General features: G+C 40.7%; 1 pseudogene; it reads right to left on the reverse strand.

Moving 5' to 3' along the window:
• Positions 1-15,286: 15,286 nt before the first annotated feature.
• LOC112128835 (small ribosomal subunit protein uS14-like) lies at positions 15,287-15,505 on the reverse strand (annotated as a pseudogene).
• Positions 15,506-19,129: the final 3,624 nt, after the last annotated feature.

Genomic DNA, 19,129 nt, shown 5'->3' on the forward strand with positions numbered 1-19,129 from the left:
GGATGTCTTCTAATTCAATTCAGTTCATACACTATCTACCTGGAGATGTTACTGATGGAAGGTATCCGAGTTACCGGCAGTGAATTTGTACCGGTCTACAACAACCTCAGTTCTTGCCTCCTCAGAAGAAAGAATTTGACTAACGGGCATAAGGCAGGAAAAGAGACCGAGGCAAGTTTCAGAGCAGCAGTGGAAGTTTATTTAAAAAGTCTTTAGAACAGGAAAGCAAAGAAAGTACACTTGGAAGAGACCCAAGCAGGAACCAACATCAAGTGCCGTGTTTAACTTTGATTCTAGGGCTTTTAGGCTGGCCCCTTTCCCATGATTCTTCCCTTAGGTTGGCCTGCCCCCATGCAGTGTCCTTACCCTTGGGAGGTGAGCATGCGCAGTGTGTTTAGAAAGTTGTACACATGCCTGAGGCTCTCTTCCTCTTTCCAGTGGTGTGCCCCCTGAAGGTCATACTCCACCATTTTGTCTCTTAATACACATGCCTGGGAAGTTGCATCTCCCCGGTGTCTGCATTCAGTTAACATTTGAGTGCAACAGGTGTGGACCATCAACAAGTGAACTATCCCTGGTGCCCAGCTGCCAATTTATCACTTTTAGAGTGGCAATGTGATAATTGTTGAACTGTCACCCAACATTCCTAGTGGGTGGGAGAATAGCCCTCTTCTGCTCTACGCATGCCCGTCTAACCACCTGTAACAAATATAGCATCAGATCCCACAGGTAAGGGCTCAGTCCCACAAGACTTACCCCCTGCCCACACCTCCAATGTCAGTTGCAAGCTCTGGGTGGTTTTACCTGTTCTTTTCACAAACTGTAAATGAGGGTTCCCATGAACCCTCCTTTGGGTTTGATTAATTTTCTAGAGCAGCTCACAGAACCTAGGGAAACACTTCAGTTTACCAGTTTATTAAAAGGGATATTTTGAAGGATACAAAGGAGCAGCCAAATGAAGGTCTATAGAGGATGAGGTCTGGAAAGGTCCTGAGCACCTGCACTTCCATCCCAGTAGAACTGGAGTGTACCCCCTCCTGTTGCATAGATGCATTCTGCTACCCAGAAGCTCCACAAACCCAATCTTTCAGATATTTTTATAGGAACTTCATTACCTAGGCATGATTGATGAAGTCATTGGTGAGCAACTCAACCTTCAGTCCCTCTCCCATCCCCAGATGTCAGAATGGGTGGGGCTGAAAGTCCCAACTTTCTAATCATGCCTTGGTTTTTCCAGTGACCAGCCCCCATCCTGAAATTACCATCCAGTCATTAGTCAACTCATTAGCATACAAAAAGACACTTAACGCTTTGGAGATTCCAAGAGTATACCAGAAAAGGGGACAAAGACCAAATATGTATTTCACAATGTCACACTGCCAACAAAACCACTGAAGTGTGAGTTGTCATGTGTCACAGAAATTTTTTTTTCAAGCATTTAAAAATGTAAAAACATTTATCTCTCATAAGCCATATAAAAAAAAAATCCACAAGCTGGATTTGGGTTGCAGGCCACAATTTGCTGACCCCTGTTCTAGGTACTGACTAGACAGCAGTAGCAGGAGAAAGAAAAAAAAAAAGATGAAAATCCAAACTTTGCTGAGCTTGCATTCATTCTATTGGATAAAAGTACGTCCACAGAATGCCATTCTCTTTCCACAGTGGTGTGGAGGACAGGAGCCTGGAAGGCCATTTTAGAGGGCATACCACCCAACTAAGAGGTTTTTTGTTGTTGTTGGCTTGCATGCAATTTCCACAGGAGTGTACACAGCACTGTTATACCTTGGTATGTGTGCTTTCAGAGAACCAAGGAACACTTTTCCTATTAAACCTCAGTAATGTTGGGCAGGGTGGTTTGTGCCTATAATCCCAACACTTCGGTAAGCTGAGGTGGGAGGATGGCTTGAGCCCAAGAGTTTGAGACCAGCCTAAGCAACAAAGTGAGACCCTGTCTCTACATAAGATTTAAAAAGAAAAAAAGGAGGAAAAAAAAAAAGCCTGGTGTGATGGTGTCTTCCTGTGGTCCCAGCTACTTGGGAGGTTGAGGTGGGAGGATCACTTGAGCCTGGGAGGTGAAGCTGCAATGAGCCATGATCAGGCCGCTGCACTCCAGCCTGGACAACAAAGTGAAACCCTGTCTCAAACAAACAAACAAATAAATGAAGCTCAGGAGACAGAACTTTCAGAGTTTCTTTGTTTTTGTTTTTGTTTTTTAGACAGAGTCTCATTCCATCGCCCCTGCTGGAGTGCAGTTGCACAGTATCAGCTCAATGCAACTTCTGCCTCCCAGGTTCAGTGATTCTCATGCCTCCCAAGTAGCTGAGATTACAGGCATGACCCACCACGCCTACCTAACTTTTGTATTTTTAGTAGAGACAGGATTTCACCCTGTTGGTCAGGCTGGTCTCTAACTCCTGACCTCATGAGGGTGATCTGTCCATGTTGGCTTCTCTTTTCTTTTTCTTTTTTTTTTTTTTTTGAGACAGAGTCTCCCTCTGTCACACAGGCTGGAGTGTATTGGCATGATCTCAGCTCACTGCAACTTCCACCTCTTGGGTTCAAGCAATTCTTATGCCCCAGCCTCCCAAGTGGCTGGGATTCAGGTGTGTACCACCACGCCCGGCTAATTTTTATATTTTTAGTAGAGATGGTGTTTTGCCATGGTAGCCAGACAGGTCTCAAACTCCTGGTCTCATGCAATCTGCCTGCCTTGGCCTCCCAAAGTGCTGGGATTATAGGCATGAGCCACTGTGCCCGGCCCAGTTCTATTAATGTATCTCTAACAAAGACAATTTAGAGGTCTGAGGTTGAGATTATTTTCATTGAATACTCTGAAAGATTTGTGCTTATATAGCCTAGTGAATGTGGGGAAACAGGATATTTTACAAGGCTGGCTTTTAATTTTTTCCCCTTTTCTTTCCCTTTTTCTCCCTCACCTTTCTGGTTCTTTCACCCTGAGCTATTGAAATTTCTTTTCTGAATATAAGGCAGTTTCTCAGGCTTATAGCACTTGTATGGAGACTTGGAACCTGATTCTTTTTTGGAATGACCGAATCTCTTATAAGTGTTCGTATCTTATAGCTAATGTTTGTGCACTGGCTAATTTTGAGGGGTTAAATTTTGAAAGAATTAATAAATTACTTTCCTGCTAAATTAGCTACTATTAACAGGTAGCCATTTTTAAAAATATTCTTGACGTTTAGAGACTAAACTTTAGTCCAGGGGTGTCCAGTCTTTTGGCTTATCTGGGCCATACTGGAAGAATTGTCTTGGGCCACACATAAAATACACTAACATTAACGATAGCTGATGAACTTTAAAAAAAAATTGCAGAAAAATCTTAATGCTTTACAAATTTGTGTTGGGCCACATTCAAAGCCGTCCTAGGCTGCATGTGGCTTGCAGGTTATGGGTTAGACAAGCTTGCTCTAGTCAGTGTTTACACTTTAGAAGTCCTCACTTCCCCTTCCCAAATTCCATCTGGTGAGTCCCAGGAGAGACTCTCATCAGCTCCACTCCATGGTTCCCATGGGAAAGGCAGCCTTCTATTCCTAGAAATGGAGGGTGGTGCTCTGTGCTGTTGAATTGCAAAGCTTTGTGGAACAGTTTTAGTAATATATCTGGAAAGGCTTCTGGCACTCTTAGAAATTAAAAAGCACTCCATGAATATAGGGCAGCATTAGCATATGCATATTAAAATTTAGTCACTCAGTTTTTTTATTTTTTATTATAGGGAACAAAGAAGTATAAAGTATAAAAATTACCAAAAAAAAAAAAAAAAAACAAGGAAGGTCAAATGGCTATTCTGGAATTTTCTTTTTTTCCTTTTTTTAATTTTTGTTTAATTATACTCTAAATTCTGGGATACATGTGCAGGATGTGCAGGTTTGTTACATAGGTATACACGGGCCATGGTTGTTTGCTACACCCATCAACCCATCATCTACATTAGGTATTTCTCTGGAATTTTCAACAGATGTAGGGGCCAACAGGTATGGGGGTTATGGTGGCAAGACAGGGTTTGAGACTGGGAGAAGAGGAGGCCTGGCTAGCAAAGGTGGTCTTTCTCTGTAGATGAAACATCACAGGTAGCAGCCCTCAGAGACAATAGATGACAAATGTTTCTTTCAGACCTTTAAATGTGTCAGACACTCAGCTGGGTGCTGGTGGCTCACGCCTGTAATCCCAGCACTTTGGGAGGCCACAGGGAGTGGATCACGGGATCAGAAATTCGAGACCAGCCTGGCCAACATGGTGAAACCCCGTCTCTACTAAAAATACAGAAACTATCTGGGCGTGGTGGCAGGCACCTGTAATCTCAGCTACTCCGGAGGCTGAGGCAGGAGAATTGTTTGAACCTGGGAGGCAGAGGTTGCAGTGAGCGGAGATCACACCATTGCATCCCAGCCTGGGTGACAGGGTGAGACTCCATCTCAAAAAAAAAAAAAAAAAAAAAAAAAGGTGTCAGACTCTCAGTTCATCTTTTTCTAGATCCAGACAAGGGAGGGCCTCAGAGAAAGCCTGCTGCATCAGTGCAGATTCTATACAGTTGCAAATCTCCCCTACTCAAGACAGTTTTGCAGGACTACTTCTGTTTCAAGTCCTCTGAACAACCATCTCAAAATAGGTCAAAGAAATATATTTTGGAAAAATGATTTTTATTTCCTTTAGCACCACCCCCCCACCCTGCCCTACCTTTTGAAATTTTTCTTTCAGAAAGTTTCTCATGTTAAGAACCAATTTGATAGCTTTAGAGAGATTTGTTTTAGAGGCTGGTAAATAAGAGATTGGAAAGGAGGTGATAAACAAATTGGGATAAGCAGAAGAGAGCAAATTTCAATAGATCATCCCATATCTTCTTGAATTAGTTTCTTAGTCCTGAGAATAGGTCAGTTCAGTTAAATTGCTGTGTCTCATTCCAAGAGGTGGTATTGTAGATGAACTAGGGTTCTATATATGATGCAGGCAAACAGATCTTTAATAAAAGACATTTCATTGGAAACAGAAGAAAAAAGTTAATTCATAGAGTTGTCTATAAACTAGTTCTAGAGTTTCAAGTTCTGGATTTTCTGGCAGTGTACATTTTCCTATACTGTAGAATCAGGTGTTCTAGTGAACTTTTTAAGTAGTCCATGCATCAACAGACACAAAGGCTGTTTATATTGCAAGTTGCTGTGGTGATTTCTCTGGAAGTTTATATCAAGTTTTCTAGCTTCAGTTTGTAGGGCATTAAGAAAAGCAGTTTTATTTTTTAGTGATTTCAAGTCAGAAAAATAGGAGAAAAATTAGAAAATGTCGGTTTGGAGACTTATAGCCAGGAAAGAATTTGGCATTTAGATCAAATTGTAGACAAATAATAACTAAAAAAACAATGGTCAAGGCTAGAATCTAATATCACATGTACTATAGTTTTCTTCTAAAACATATTTTTTCTCTATAATCTCCCATTTGTACCAAAGATACATCATAGTGAAACCAATACATTTGCAAAATAAGTTTTAGTCATATTGTACTTAGCCTGATTATTTATATAAAGTACAGCAATAATAATGATTGGCCATACAGGGTCTTTTTAAGTTGGTTTTGCTGGAACTTTTTCATAAGGAATCTCAGATTAGACTTTAAAAATGCTCTTAATGTTTAGGAGCCAAGCCAAAGTTTGTAATACTTGTACAGATTTGGTGAATTTCTTTCTTTCTTTCTTTCTTTTTTTTTTGTTCCTAAAATATCTTGAAGTTCCTGTGCCTGTCAAAAAGTGACATTTTTTTCTTATCACAAGGTTAGGAACCTTGAAAGGGAACAGTTTAGGCAAAATAGTAGGTTAGTCTTTAGATAAAGAAAATGTGGTACCTATACATCATGGCATACTATGCAGTTATAAAAAAGAACAAGATCATGTCCTTTGCAGGAACATGGATGAAGCTGGAAGCCATTATCCTCAGCAAACTAACGCAGAAACATGTTCTCACGTATAAGTGAGAGCTAAACAACGAGAACACATGGACACAGGGAGGGGCCTGTTGGGGGAGGGCAGGGGTGGGAGGGCATTAGTGAAAAGAGCTGCTGCATGCTGGGCTTAATACCTCGGTGATGGGTTGATAGGTGCAGCGAATCACCATGGCACATGTTCACCTATGTAACAAATCTGCACATCCTGCACATGTACCCCAGAAAAAAAAAAAAAAAAAAAAAGATGATTGGACACGGTGGCTCATGCCTATAATCCCAGCGCTTTGGGAAGCCAAGGCAGGCAGATCACAAGGTCAGGAGTTCAAGACCGGCCTGGCCAATATGGTGAAACCCCGTCTCTACTAAAAACACAAAAATTAGCCAGGCGTGGTGGTCGGCACCTGTAGTCCCAGCTACTTGGGAGGTTGAGGCAGGAGAATCACTTGAACCCAGGAGGCAGAGGTTGCAGTGAGTCAAGATTGTGCCATTGCACTCCAGCCTGGGTGACAGGGCAAGACTCTGTCTCAAAAAAAAAAAAAAAAAAGATAGTAGGCCACTCTTTTTTACAGTCTATTGGCTTTAAAGTCATCCTCAATTCCTCAAAGCAGTCTGGTCACATTTAAAATGTGACATTCCAGTCAAAGCCTTGGTAAAATAACCAGTGTCTCTAATTGTGTCCTGTCACTGAAGAAAGTAGATTCTTATTAAACTTACACAAATAACTCTATTGCCATAAAATAAAAATACTCACAAATAGTTTCTGGATTCTGGAGGAATCAGGTAGAGAGAAAGGTAAATGTTTCAATTTTGTTCACAAAAGTTAACTTTACTCAATTGCTGTAAGCAATATAAGAGGAAAAAAATTTTCATGACTAGAAAATAACATAAAAAGAACAAGTTTTTTTTTTTTTTTGAGATGGAGTTTCACTCTTGTTGCCCAGGCTAGAGTGCAATGGCGCGATCTTGGCTCACTACAACCTCCGCCTCCCGGGTTAAAGTGATTCTCCTGCCTCAGCCTCCCAAGTAGCTGGGATAACAGGCATGCACCACCACGCCTGGCTAAGTTTGTATTTTTAGCAGAGACAGGGTTTCTCCATGTTGGTCAGGCTGGTCTCAAACTCCTGACCTCAAGTGATCTGCCTGCCTTGGCCTCCCAAAGCACTGGGATTATAGGCGTGAGCCACCGCACCTGGCAAGAACCAGTAATGTTTTAAAGTGAAAACTTTAAAATCATTTGTCTTGCATTAGTTCAGTTTCATGTAATTAATTCTTCTGCTTGATGTTAGGTTAGCATTTTATGGGTCCAGTTTTTCTCTTTGAAGGTTTTAGAATTTTTACCCGATCCAATTATATGATCTCACAGTCATAAGCAGAGGTCAGTATGTCAGAGTACCTGTCACTGTCCTATCCATGAATTTACTTGAAGAAGCACAATGTTCGAATAGTAGCTGATTATAAACTGCATTTTTGTGAAGAAACAGAGTGAAACAATAGTTGTGAATAACCAAAATTTAGAATAACCATCATTAAAGATACAATTGACAAGGAAATTTGTTATTTCTGTAGCAAACAACAATTTAACAGGATAATCATAACTATGACTGATAACATATAACAAGACATATCAAAATTTTTGGACTCTAACACAATTTTGGAACACATATTAACACATTTATACAACTATAACTCAAAGATTGTTAAACACTATTTCTTATTAACAATACTTCCTGTATGACTTTTACGTACCAAATAAGACTAACATGTCTCTGTTGGACTTCCAGGGGCTTTTTTTTTTGGAATATCTAAAAGTTAACTTGAGTTCAAAAGGACATGTTAGAATTAATTTTGGGAAGTTTGTCAAATATCAAATGTTTGAAACACTTGATATTAAAAAAGAAAGGTTTAGCCAGGCGCGGTGGCTCATGTCTGTAATCCCACCACTTTGGGAGACCAACCAGGCAGATTTGGTGTTTGAAACCAGCCTGTGCAATGTGGCAAAACCCTGTCTCTACAAAAAATACAAAAATTAGCCAGGTATCGTGGTCCACACTTGTAGACCCAGCTACTCAGGAGGCTGAGGCTGGAGAATCACTTGAGCCCAAGGAGATCAAGGCTGCAGTGAGCTGTGATCATGCCTGGGTGCACTCCAGCCTGGGTGACAGAGCAAGACTCTGACTCAAAGAAAAAAGAAAGAAAATAAATTTTTAAATTATTGCTTTGGCTAAATGACTACTATTTTACAGTTATCTTGATCCTATTTTGATCAATTCTTTTAAACTTTTTTGTTGTTGTTGTTTTTATGAGACAGGGTCTCACTCTGTTGCCCAGCTGAGTGCAGTGGCATGATCATGGCTCACTGCACCTCAGCGTCCCAAACAGCTGGGACTACAGGTACATGCCACCACACCTAGCTAATTTTTGTATTATTTATAGAGACAGGGCCTCTCCATGTTGCCCAGGCTGGTCTCGAACTCCTGGCCTCAAGCAATCCACCTGCCTCGGCCTCCCAAAGTGCTGGCATTAGGTGGCAGCCACCACACCAACCTTAAAGATTTGCAAAGCAAAACCTTTACTCCTTTGATGGAGCAGTTTTCCAAATAACTGAAAGATTTCATAAAGACAGCATAAGCAAATGTGCTCCTAGTTTTGGGGTGGGGGAGGGGTTGTAGTTTATTTAAAAGGTGAACAAAAATATTTTATTATCTATTATTAATATGACATGAAAATTTTGTTGAAAGAACAAATTTTATCCTTTTTATGTATCCTTAATATTAAAGTTAATTTTAATAAAACTTTATGAACATCTAATTTTAGTTTTGACAACACAAAATAAGATTCTGTAAATAAGATTTTATAAAATATTTTATTTCATTTCAACTGTATTTTAAATTTAAAACAACCTTTTAAAAACCTTTACACTAGAAAAAATTACTTTCTCTTTAACGAAATCCATATATTGATGTCTTTCTGTAATGTTTTATTAAAAAGACATTTTACTTTTCTTATATACTTTGTGTATAGAATTTTAAAATATTTAGTAGTTTTAATAATATATTAATTACAATTTTAGCTCTTAATAACCCTGGTTTTTAATGGAAAACCTAGGAAGTAAGTAACTGTGATTGTCATGTGTCAGGTGCAGAGCCAAGTACAGAGAACAGGACTGTGAAGACAGTATCTGGAGGATCTGACCCCTATTAGCATAGCCTGGAAACAGCTGGACCAGGGAGGATAGGACCCAGGCACTGTGAACACACATATGTCCCCACTCCTCATCATGGCCACTTGTCTAGACTCCAGAATCTAAACACTCAAAACCAAGACATAAGCTCAGAGACAAATTAAGCTAGTATTAATATTACAGAAATAACAGTTTTATGACCCTAAAACATCAACTTGAGGCAATATAAACCTGACCAACAGACCCAGGTAAACATGTCTAAATTAAATTTTGAAGATGTTTTTATTTTATTTTACCAATAATTTTTAAACTAGCTTTATTTATTAAGGATTTCTAAAATCACATTAACTTGAAAGTATTTGGACATACTTATGTTATGAGTACTTATTAATTTATGTCAATCTGGTACCATGTACACAATATGCAAACACAGACATGTACATATGTGCACAGAAAAATACACAAGTATAGATTTTGTAGCTTTCGTTTAAAAATTTTAGCCATGAAACAGGTAAAACTCACTAGTTTAAAAGGATAGTTAAATTTTGCCTCTGTAAATGGGACGGGTTAAAGTTTGTTCCACATGGCTAGAAGCCTTTATCACATTTTGGAGTAAACAAGGTAGCAAATTTACATATTAAAACACAGAGAGAATTTAAGCTCTTTAAAGAAGTTTGGGTATATTAAAGGAAGATTAAAAATGGGTATCAAGGTAAAATCATAGGAATAAAAATAAATCATAAGAATTTACCATAAGAATTTACAAGATTTTATTTATACAGTTAGTTTTAAATTTAGTCTTCATTTTCCAACTAGGCCACTGAGCTCAGGGCAGAACCCAATAACAAACAGAGCCAAAAAAGCATATGTAGTTTTCAGGGACTGCTGTGGTTTGTTTATCCCCACGAAGTCTCATGTTGAAATTTGATTTCTAACGTTGGAGGTGGGGCCTGATGGCAAGTGTGTGGATTGTGGAGGTAAATCCCTCATGAATGGCTTGGTGCCATTCTCATGGAAGTAAGTGAGTTCTCTAACTCTTTGTTCCTGTGAATACTGGTTGTTGAAAAAAGCCTGGCACCTTCTCCTCTCTCTTGCTTCAGCTCTGTCACCATGTGAGCTCTGTACATGCCAGCTCCCTTCCTTTTTTTTTTTTTTTTTCTGAAACAGAGTCTTGCTCTGTCACCCAGGCATGCAGTTACACGATCTTGGCTCACTACAACCTCTGCCTCCCAGGTTCAAGCAATTCTCCTGCCTCAGCCTCCCAAGTAGCTGGGATTACAGGTGCGTGCCACCCCACCTGGCTAATTTTTGTATGTTTAGTAGAGATAGGGGTTTCACCATGTTGACCAGGCTGATCTCGAACTCCTGACCTCAGGTGATCTGCCTGGCTTGGCTTGCTGAAGTGCTGGGATCACAGGTGTAAGCCACCACACCCCACCTACCCTTCCTTTTTTACTATGAGTGGAATCAGCCTAAAGCCATTGTGATGGTTAATATTGAGTGTCAACCTGATGGGAATTGAAGGATGCAAAGTATTGTTCCTGAGTGTGTCTGTGAGGGTGTTGCCAAAGGAGATTAACATTTGAGTCAGTGAACTGAGAGAGGCCACCCCACCCTCAATCTGAGTGGGCACCATGTAATCAGCTACCAATGTGGCTAGAATAAAAGCAGACAGAAGAACTTGGAAGGACTTGACTTGCTGAGTCTTCCAGCCTTCATCACTCTCCCATGCTGGATACTTCCTGCCCTCGAACATCGGACTCCAAGTTCTTCAGCTTTTGGACTCTTGGACTTACACCAGTGGTTTGCCAGGGGCTCTCTGGACTTCAGCCACAAACTGAAGGCTGCACTGTCGGCTTCCCTGCTTTTGAGATTTTGGGACTTGAACTGGCTTCCTTGCTCCTCAACTTGCAGATGGCCTATTGTGGGACTTCACCTTGTGATCGTGTGAGTCAATAATCCTTAATAAACTCTCCTTCCTATATACATCTATCCTATAAGTTCTGTCCCTCTAGAGAATCCTGACTACTACAGCCATCATCAGAAGCAGATAGTAGATCCATGCTTCATGTGCAGCCTCCAGAATGGTAAGCCAAGTAAACCTATTTTCTTAACAAATTTACCTAGCCTCAGGTATTCCTTTATAGCAACATAAATGGCTAAGACAGAGCCTAATATCTAAATATGTGGAAAGCAGGTGCAACTGGAAGGCAGACACCCAAAACTTCAAGGGTCCGATTTTTACACTGTCGTTTGGCTCCTTAAATAGAAGGAAATGTCATGGGACTGGAGAGTGTATTGCTTTCAGAGTATACCTTACAGTAAGGACATTTCTGTAAGGCTGCTAGGTGACCTCATGTTAATCAGCCCACTCTGTGATCAGCCCATCTCTCATGGGAATCTTATCCCTCAGTAGCAAGTGTTTCCACAGCCTCTAAGTGTTTAAACTGTACCCTTTTAATCTAAATACACAAAGAAATAAGTAGCCTCCTGTAGAAATAACCATTTACAGCAACTGCTGTCAGCCATCTCCACAACTATGGTTCTCACCAGTGACTTGTCAGTCACCATACACACAAAGGTCAAGTTTTCTTTTACAGTACAATGTAATTCCTTGTAACCACCCCCCCAACCACCACCACCACCACCACCAAAACGAAAGAGATCAAGGAGTTTAATACAAAAGAGGGTAGAGCTTTAGACCTGACAAAAACTGGCCCAGGACTTTAGGGACTCCAGGAGGAAAACAGAAGACCCCCAAAAGAGGATGTGTGGTGCTTTTTTCTGTGTTTCTCAAGGAGTCTCAGGGTTGCTAGAAGTCTCTCAGATTTTTTTTAATGTGGTCAAAGATAGAAAAAAGGAAAAGTAATACAAGTGGAAATAAATGGAAGAACAAGTCTTACAGGAGCCAATTTGGGGGAGATTTTGAGCTTTTTAAAAGGCCAATGAAGTTTACATGTTTTTGGTTTTGGGGTTTGTTTGTTCATTTTAACAAAAATCATACCAATATGAATGGAAGCAAATGAGAACTAAACCTAATTTTAAATGGGTTTCAGTTGACTGAAAATAACTTCTCAGAAACAAAATCCAAAAGAGAAAAAGCAAAAACACCTTCTAAAACACGTATTTGCCACTTAAATATCGACTTTTAATTAAACTTCCGACCATAGAGATATCTTCTAAAATCTCTGATTTTCAGATGTTAGCTGGGACACACAGCTGATGTTCCTGGCTTTTGCACTTTTTACCAAAGGTGATCTCCCAAGTGACTTACCAAAATCAAAGTCTTGACCAAGGTTTTGACTTAATCAAGGATGCATGAGGCCTCTCTAAAGAGATGTAAAGCAGTCCTCACAAGATCTAGAACCATCCCAAAGACAGTTAAAGAAAGGAAACTTTCACTAGCTGCAAATGGAGTACAACTCACATCTGTCTGGCCATATTCTCTAGGATCTCAGCTTCTCAGCTGACTGTGAACACATAAAGACCCCAAAAGACTCATATGCCCCCACAGACAGAAGGAGACAGGAAATCAAAAGCTGTTTAAAAAGGGAAAAGAATCAATAATCCTAAAAAGTGAAAAGTGACACAAATATCAAACCAAAAGGGACTGATTTCCTGACTGAGAATCAAACCCAGGCCAAGGTGGTGAAGCATGGAATTTTAACTAGACAACAAGGTTGAGTGGCTGTCATTAAAATACAAGGGATTTTAACTTTGTTTTAAGTCAGATTTTTGCTCTTCAATTTTGTCAAGAGAATTTTTAAGGCTATCCATGACATTATTATGTGTCTTTTAAAAAATATGACCTTTTCTCCACCACCCATAGTCTATGGACCTTTTTACATAATTGAATATTTTCAATCATTGACATTTTGTGTCTAAAGGTTAAATATTAGACTTAACATGATGAGACATTTTTATGCAAAGTCTTCAGTGGTTGTAGAGTCTATTGTTTTGTGAATAAACAAATCTGGATCTATTTTATATGATATTAAAAAATTTGATCTCATAAATACAAACAAGACAATTGTTTAGAATGAGAGTCTAAAATCTTTTTTTAATTTAGGGGTGTTTCCAATTTAACAAATCCATCATTTGGCCACTGACGTTGAGAATTTCCAATGGTGTACTTATTTCAATAGCAACTTAATAAGTCTTTTTATCGAAAGCCCAGGAGGTAATTTACCAGGTTTAGAACAAGTTTTTAGTTTTCTGGAGAGGGCATAGAAGAGACGGTTTCAATTATCCCCCAAAATCTACTCCCAGGAATAGGCTAAAATACTAAAAGACTCTTGTTACCACATGTGGTTAAGGATGGTGTTTGTGTGTACAGTGCCTCCACTATCCCACATATCTGTGGGAGGCTGCCAGTCACAGACACATTAATCTGTGACACTGGCTACACCCTCCTGGGATTGGACATTCCCAGGGACAGCAAGGGTTGAGATAATAAAAGCTCCTTGTGAATGGGACCTTCTATTAAGACAAATCCCCCTGAGAGTCTGACATGTTCAGAACAAAAAGTGTGTGCTGGCAGGGCGGGGTGGCTCACGCCTGTAATCCCAGCACTTTGGGAGGCCGAGGTGGGTGGGTCACGAGGTCAGGAGTTCAAGGCCAGCCTGGCCAACATGGTGAAACCCTGTCTCTACTAAAAATACAAAAATTAGCTGGGCGTGGGTGGCAGGCACCTCTAATCCTAGCTACTTGGGAGGCTGAGGCAGAGAATTGCTTGAGGCAGAGAATTGCTTGAACCCGGGAGGTGGAGGTTGCAGTGAGCCGAGACTGAGCCACTGCACTCCAGCCTGAGTGAGAGCGCGAGACTCCATCTCAACAAAAAAAAAAAAAAAAAAAAAAAAAAAAAAAAGTGTGTGCCGATATGTCTCAGGGTTCCAAATCTTTTTAGGCTGGCCACCAGTTTGAACCAAAAACTCTATTCCTCCCTCTGCCATGATGGCAGAGACCAAGAAACAATGCTCCCACTTGTTCACAAGCCAAGCTCTCAAAGACAGAAAACAAGATAAGAATGGAACCTCATCTGGTTTTTATATCAAAGACTCACAGCAGTTTGTCTAAATAAATGCCAGTCTAATCAGAACTGCGAAACTGGTCAATCCACAGGGCTGGCCTGAACAACAGATTTATGAGGATTTTAGGTTTGTGTTCTACCACATGGTACCCCACTTTATGATAGGCAACACAAAAAGACAAAGAAAAATACCGTTTTGGGGAGAAAAAGGATTCAACAATATGAATATTTATACCAAAAGGTACACCAGAGTCACTACACCAAAGACTAGTCGCACAAATCCTTTTCTCCCATTAGTCAAGATTTTAAAGGGGCAAAAGAGACAGTGATTTTTACCATCCATTTGACCAGACTACACAGAGAGAGAGGCAAGGAGCCTAGCTGGTAGAAATTTCTTACCCTTCTGCTGGCATGTCTGATCCTGAATTTTCTTGTCTGTGGCTTCCAGAAGAGCAGAGTTTTGGTATCCTGCTCACAGTGCCAAAACTATAGGGGCCAAGGGAAAACTTCCCCTTTGCCCTCTGAAGGGTCGCTTAAAATCAGCTGACAAGAAGTCAGATGAATAGGAGAAATGGCATACAAATCTATTAACAAACAGAGGAGAGAACCACAGAGTGATTGCCCCAACCTCCCAATAGGGTTCAGAAGCTTATATTACCATACTGAGGTTACAGAAAGAATAGGGGCTTGCAGCCTGGCCCAAAACAGGTTATGGTGGTTGCTATATTTGGATGTTTGTCCCCCAAACCCTCATGTTGAAATCTGATACCCAACCTTGGGATTAGGGCCTAATGGGAGGTGTTTGTCATGGGGGTAGAGATTCCTCATGAACAGCTTGGTGTCTTTCTCATGGTAATAAGTGAATCCTTGCTCTAATAGTTTCCATGAGAGCCGGTTGTTAAAAATAGCCTGGCACCTCCCCTCTCTCTTGGTTTCTCTCTTGCCATGTGATCTCTGCACATGCCGGCTCTCCTTTATCTTCCACCATGAATGGAAGCAGCCTGAGGCTTTCACCAGACACCAGACACACTCTTCCAGCCAGCAGAGTTGAGAGCCAGATACAATTTTGTTTGTTTGTTTGTTTGTTTCAAATGTTTATTTTATGTACAAAGAACTATCACGGTTTTTCATTGAGTAGATGCCTTGGATGACCCTTTGAAGGAAGATCATTTAGTCCAACTTAATGAAACCGATATCCTTCGCGTACTGACGGAAACACTGGCGGCACATATTGAGGCCATATTTCCGGATCAGACCGTGCCGGTTTTAACAGACAGGACGAGAGCGAGAACCCTGGCCGAATTTTCGCCGGTGGCTCCAGTACAGCTGCTGGTGACCCATCTTGCTCTCAGGAGTGCAACGAGGTAAAAGGCCAGATACACTTTTTTTTCTTTATAAATGACTGAGTCTTATGTATTCCTTTATAGTGATACAAACAGATGATGACAATGGTAAATCTGACTATGGTGGTAAGACAGGGTATAGGAGGGGAAGAAGAGGAGGCCTGACTAGCAAAGGTGGTCTTGCTCTGTAGATGAATGAACCTCACAGGTAGCTGCTCTCAGACAGAATAGATGATAAATGTTTCTTCCAGACCTTTAAAGGTGTCAGACTCTCAGTTAACCTTTCCTACATCCAGACAAGGGAGGGCCTCAGAGAAAGCCTGCTGCATCAATGCAGACTCTATACAGATGCAAATCTTCCCTACACAAGACAGTTTTGCAGGACTATTTCTCTTTGCAAGTTCTCTGAACAGCCATCTCAAAATATGTCAAAGAAGTATGTTTGGGGATAAAACATTTTTATTCCCTTCAAACAGGCGTATAAAATGGCTTTATTCCTTATGCTCCTTGAACATAGCATCCGCCTATTTCTGTGTGAGCTGACCTACCGTAGGCCATTGTATTAGCCTCTTTTCATGCTGCTGATAAAGACACACCTAAGACTGGGAAGAAAAAGAGGTTTAATTGGACTTACAGTTCCACATGGCTGGGGAGGCCTCAGAATCATGGCGGGAGGCAAAAGGCACTTCTTACATTGAGGCAGCGAGAGAAAAATGAGAAAAGCAAAAGCGGAAACCGCTGATAAACCCATCAGATCTCGTGAGACTTATTCACTACCGTGAGAATAGGATGAAAAAGACCGGCCCCCATAATTCAATTACCTCCCCCTGGGTCCCACCTACAACATGTGGGAATTCTGGGAAATACAATTCAAGTTGAGATTGGGTGAAGACACAGCCAAAACATATCAGCCATCATCGCAGGTTGAGTGAAAAGCTAGTTTAGGAAAATGCTCAAATTAAGATTTCTGAAATATCCCCTTTCCTACCACATGTCCAGCGCATTCTCTCACCAGAGAGTAGGACTTAGGTGGCAGGGGCTGAACCAGCATCACCTCTACTAGTCTTCTTATATGCAGGCAACAAGACTGAAGAAGGGAAAGGGAATTGAGATTGCAGGCGAGAGATAAGATTGTCAAGAAAAACCTCCCGATATTGATCATATCTATGGAGCTGCAAGTGGAAACCAAAAATGGTCTTCCCACTGTGTTAATCTCTGGGAGGTGTTCTTATCTTCCAGCATCTAGTTATCTAATTGCATTGTAACAAATCTTTATGACAGAAGTGGAATGCCTCTTTCTGCCTCCCTTTCCTCACCTCCCCTTGGAATGTGATGGTAGACAGTATAGTGACTTCGAGTGTTTATTTAACTGTGCATGCTTTTTCTCCATTGTCTAAGCATCCGCCAGGAACCTTGACATTAGTTTCACCTCTCCTCTGGGGCTGAGAGATGGGAAAGAAGGGTCAGGAACTTGAACAGAAATCCAGCCCTCAGTACATTGCAGTAAGTAATCACTTTCTTTTTTTCCTTTCAGAGCAAAAAAAACCTGTTTCGAACTCTCTTCAGGACAACCAATGAATTAAATATCCTACTCATTGCAGACATGCTTCATATTTCACCATGATGGGCAGTCTTAAAGTCTCTACTTAACTATTGATAGCCATTGAGATCCCAGTAATTCCTGAGACACTCATGGCAGAATGGTTCTAATTGTCAGACAGCTTTTTCCTAGATTGAGCTGAAATCTGTCACCATGGAATATATCTTTCCCTTCCCCACTAGACCTAGTTTTTCTCTGTGTTAGTCATTCTGCCAGGCATTATGGAAGATATCAAATAGTGAAGGGCATGATCCCTTCATGGAGCTTTAGGCAGGTAAGATATACCGCATGGAAAATAATTTATACATAATATAATAATCCTATGAAGTAAGTATTATGCTTTCTTAAAACAAATGAGGAAAACAGATTCAAAAATGTTAATTGCTGCATGTGTTATAGTGAAAAGATTGTTTAGCCGGGCGTGGTGGCTCGCAACTGTAATCCCAGCACTTTGGGAGACCGAGGTGGGTGGATCACCTGAGGTCAGAAGTTCAAGACCAGCCTGGTCAACATGGTGAAACCCCATCTCTACTAAATATACAAAAAAATTAGCCAGGCGTGGTGGCGGGTGCCTATAATCCCAGCTACTTGCGGGGCTGAGGCAGGAAAATCGCTTGAACCCAGGAGGCAGAGGTTGCAGTGAGCCGAGATTGCACCACTGCCCTCCAGCCTGGGCAACAAGAGGGAAACTTAGTAAAAAAAAAAAAAAAAATGTTTAAAAGGCAGAATTACTGGAGTGCTAAATGGGTTGTATAACGGATGTAGGATTTGACTGGCATTCTAAAAATTTGAGTCATATGGCTAATTTACTTCCCCTGATCAAGTAGATGTCAAGGGGCACAGCTGAGAGCTATCTTCAAGGAGGACAATGTGTGCACATGGTGACACTGTCGTTAAGACACTAAGGCATCGTCTAGATCTGATGATAAATTAATTAGTTTGTGGTATTATTTATCTGATGATTAATTTATAGCAGGAAGGACTTCAGCTAGGCAAAAGAAAGAACTATGAACCTAGCTGGTTGCTAAAAAACTGAAAGGTACTATCAATGGAAATGGGCGACATCTCCATCCTTGGAGATCATCAGCGGTGACCAGACAACTACAAGTTCTAAATGATTTCAACATTTAGCTGCCCGAAGGCAGGGGCCTGGATGGAATTTTACTTTCTGGTACCTTTCAGATCTGAGAATCTGATCCTAATTCAGAGGTAGAGGAAAACAGGTAAAATATTTCTCTCCCTAATGTGATAGCAAGTAAAAAGGAAAAATAAAAGGCCTAAGGCTGGCTGTGGTGTCATTCACCTGTAGTCCCACCTACTTGGGGGGCTGAGAGAAGAGGAGTGTTTGAGCCCAGAAGTTTGTCGCTAGCCTGGGCACATAGCAAGACCCTGTCTTTATAAACAAAACAAAATAAAATAAAAATTTAAAAAATAATAGAAGACCTAATTCTCCTTCTTGAAAATAAAAATAAGAGAAAAGACACACCCCCATCAACCCTGCCCTGCAATCCTCAACTCTTTTTTCAGAACTTTTCTGTCCTGCCTTTTCAAATGTATATAAATCTTCTCTTTGGCTAAATAAGTTTCTCAACTCAGGAATGTTTCCTCAAGGGCCTGGGAGTCATCTTTTTAAAATGCAAACATCACGGAAGGTAGTGTCCCTATCTCCGAGTTCCTGTGGGAGGGTTAGAGCCTTACTTCAGTGGGCACCTTGCCCCAATTTGCAAAACTATCTTCTGCCATAAAGATATGGAAAGTTTGTTTTTCCTCCAAATAAAGCCAACACAGGTGGTCTCCCCAGTTACCAAGATAAAGTTAGGACAAACTGTGTGTGACAAAAGGTGTTGTCTCTTACTTAAGGACTAGTGATTGTTTATCTTGGGAGCATGAATGTACTGGGTTGTATCTGCTTGGCTGTACAAGGGGGGAGTTTCCTTTCTGCCTTTGCAATCTCTTAGCAATTGCATGTGATGCACATCACATTCTGGTTTAATGGTTATTCAATAATAAAAATAAACGGTTATTCA

The sequence above is a fragment of the Pongo abelii genome, chromosome 1 (genome assembly GCF_028885655.2).
Source record: "Pongo abelii isolate AG06213 chromosome 1, NHGRI_mPonAbe1-v2.0_pri, whole genome shotgun sequence".
In the NCBI taxonomy this organism is placed as follows: Eukaryota; Metazoa; Chordata; class Mammalia; order Primates; family Hominidae; genus Pongo; species Pongo abelii.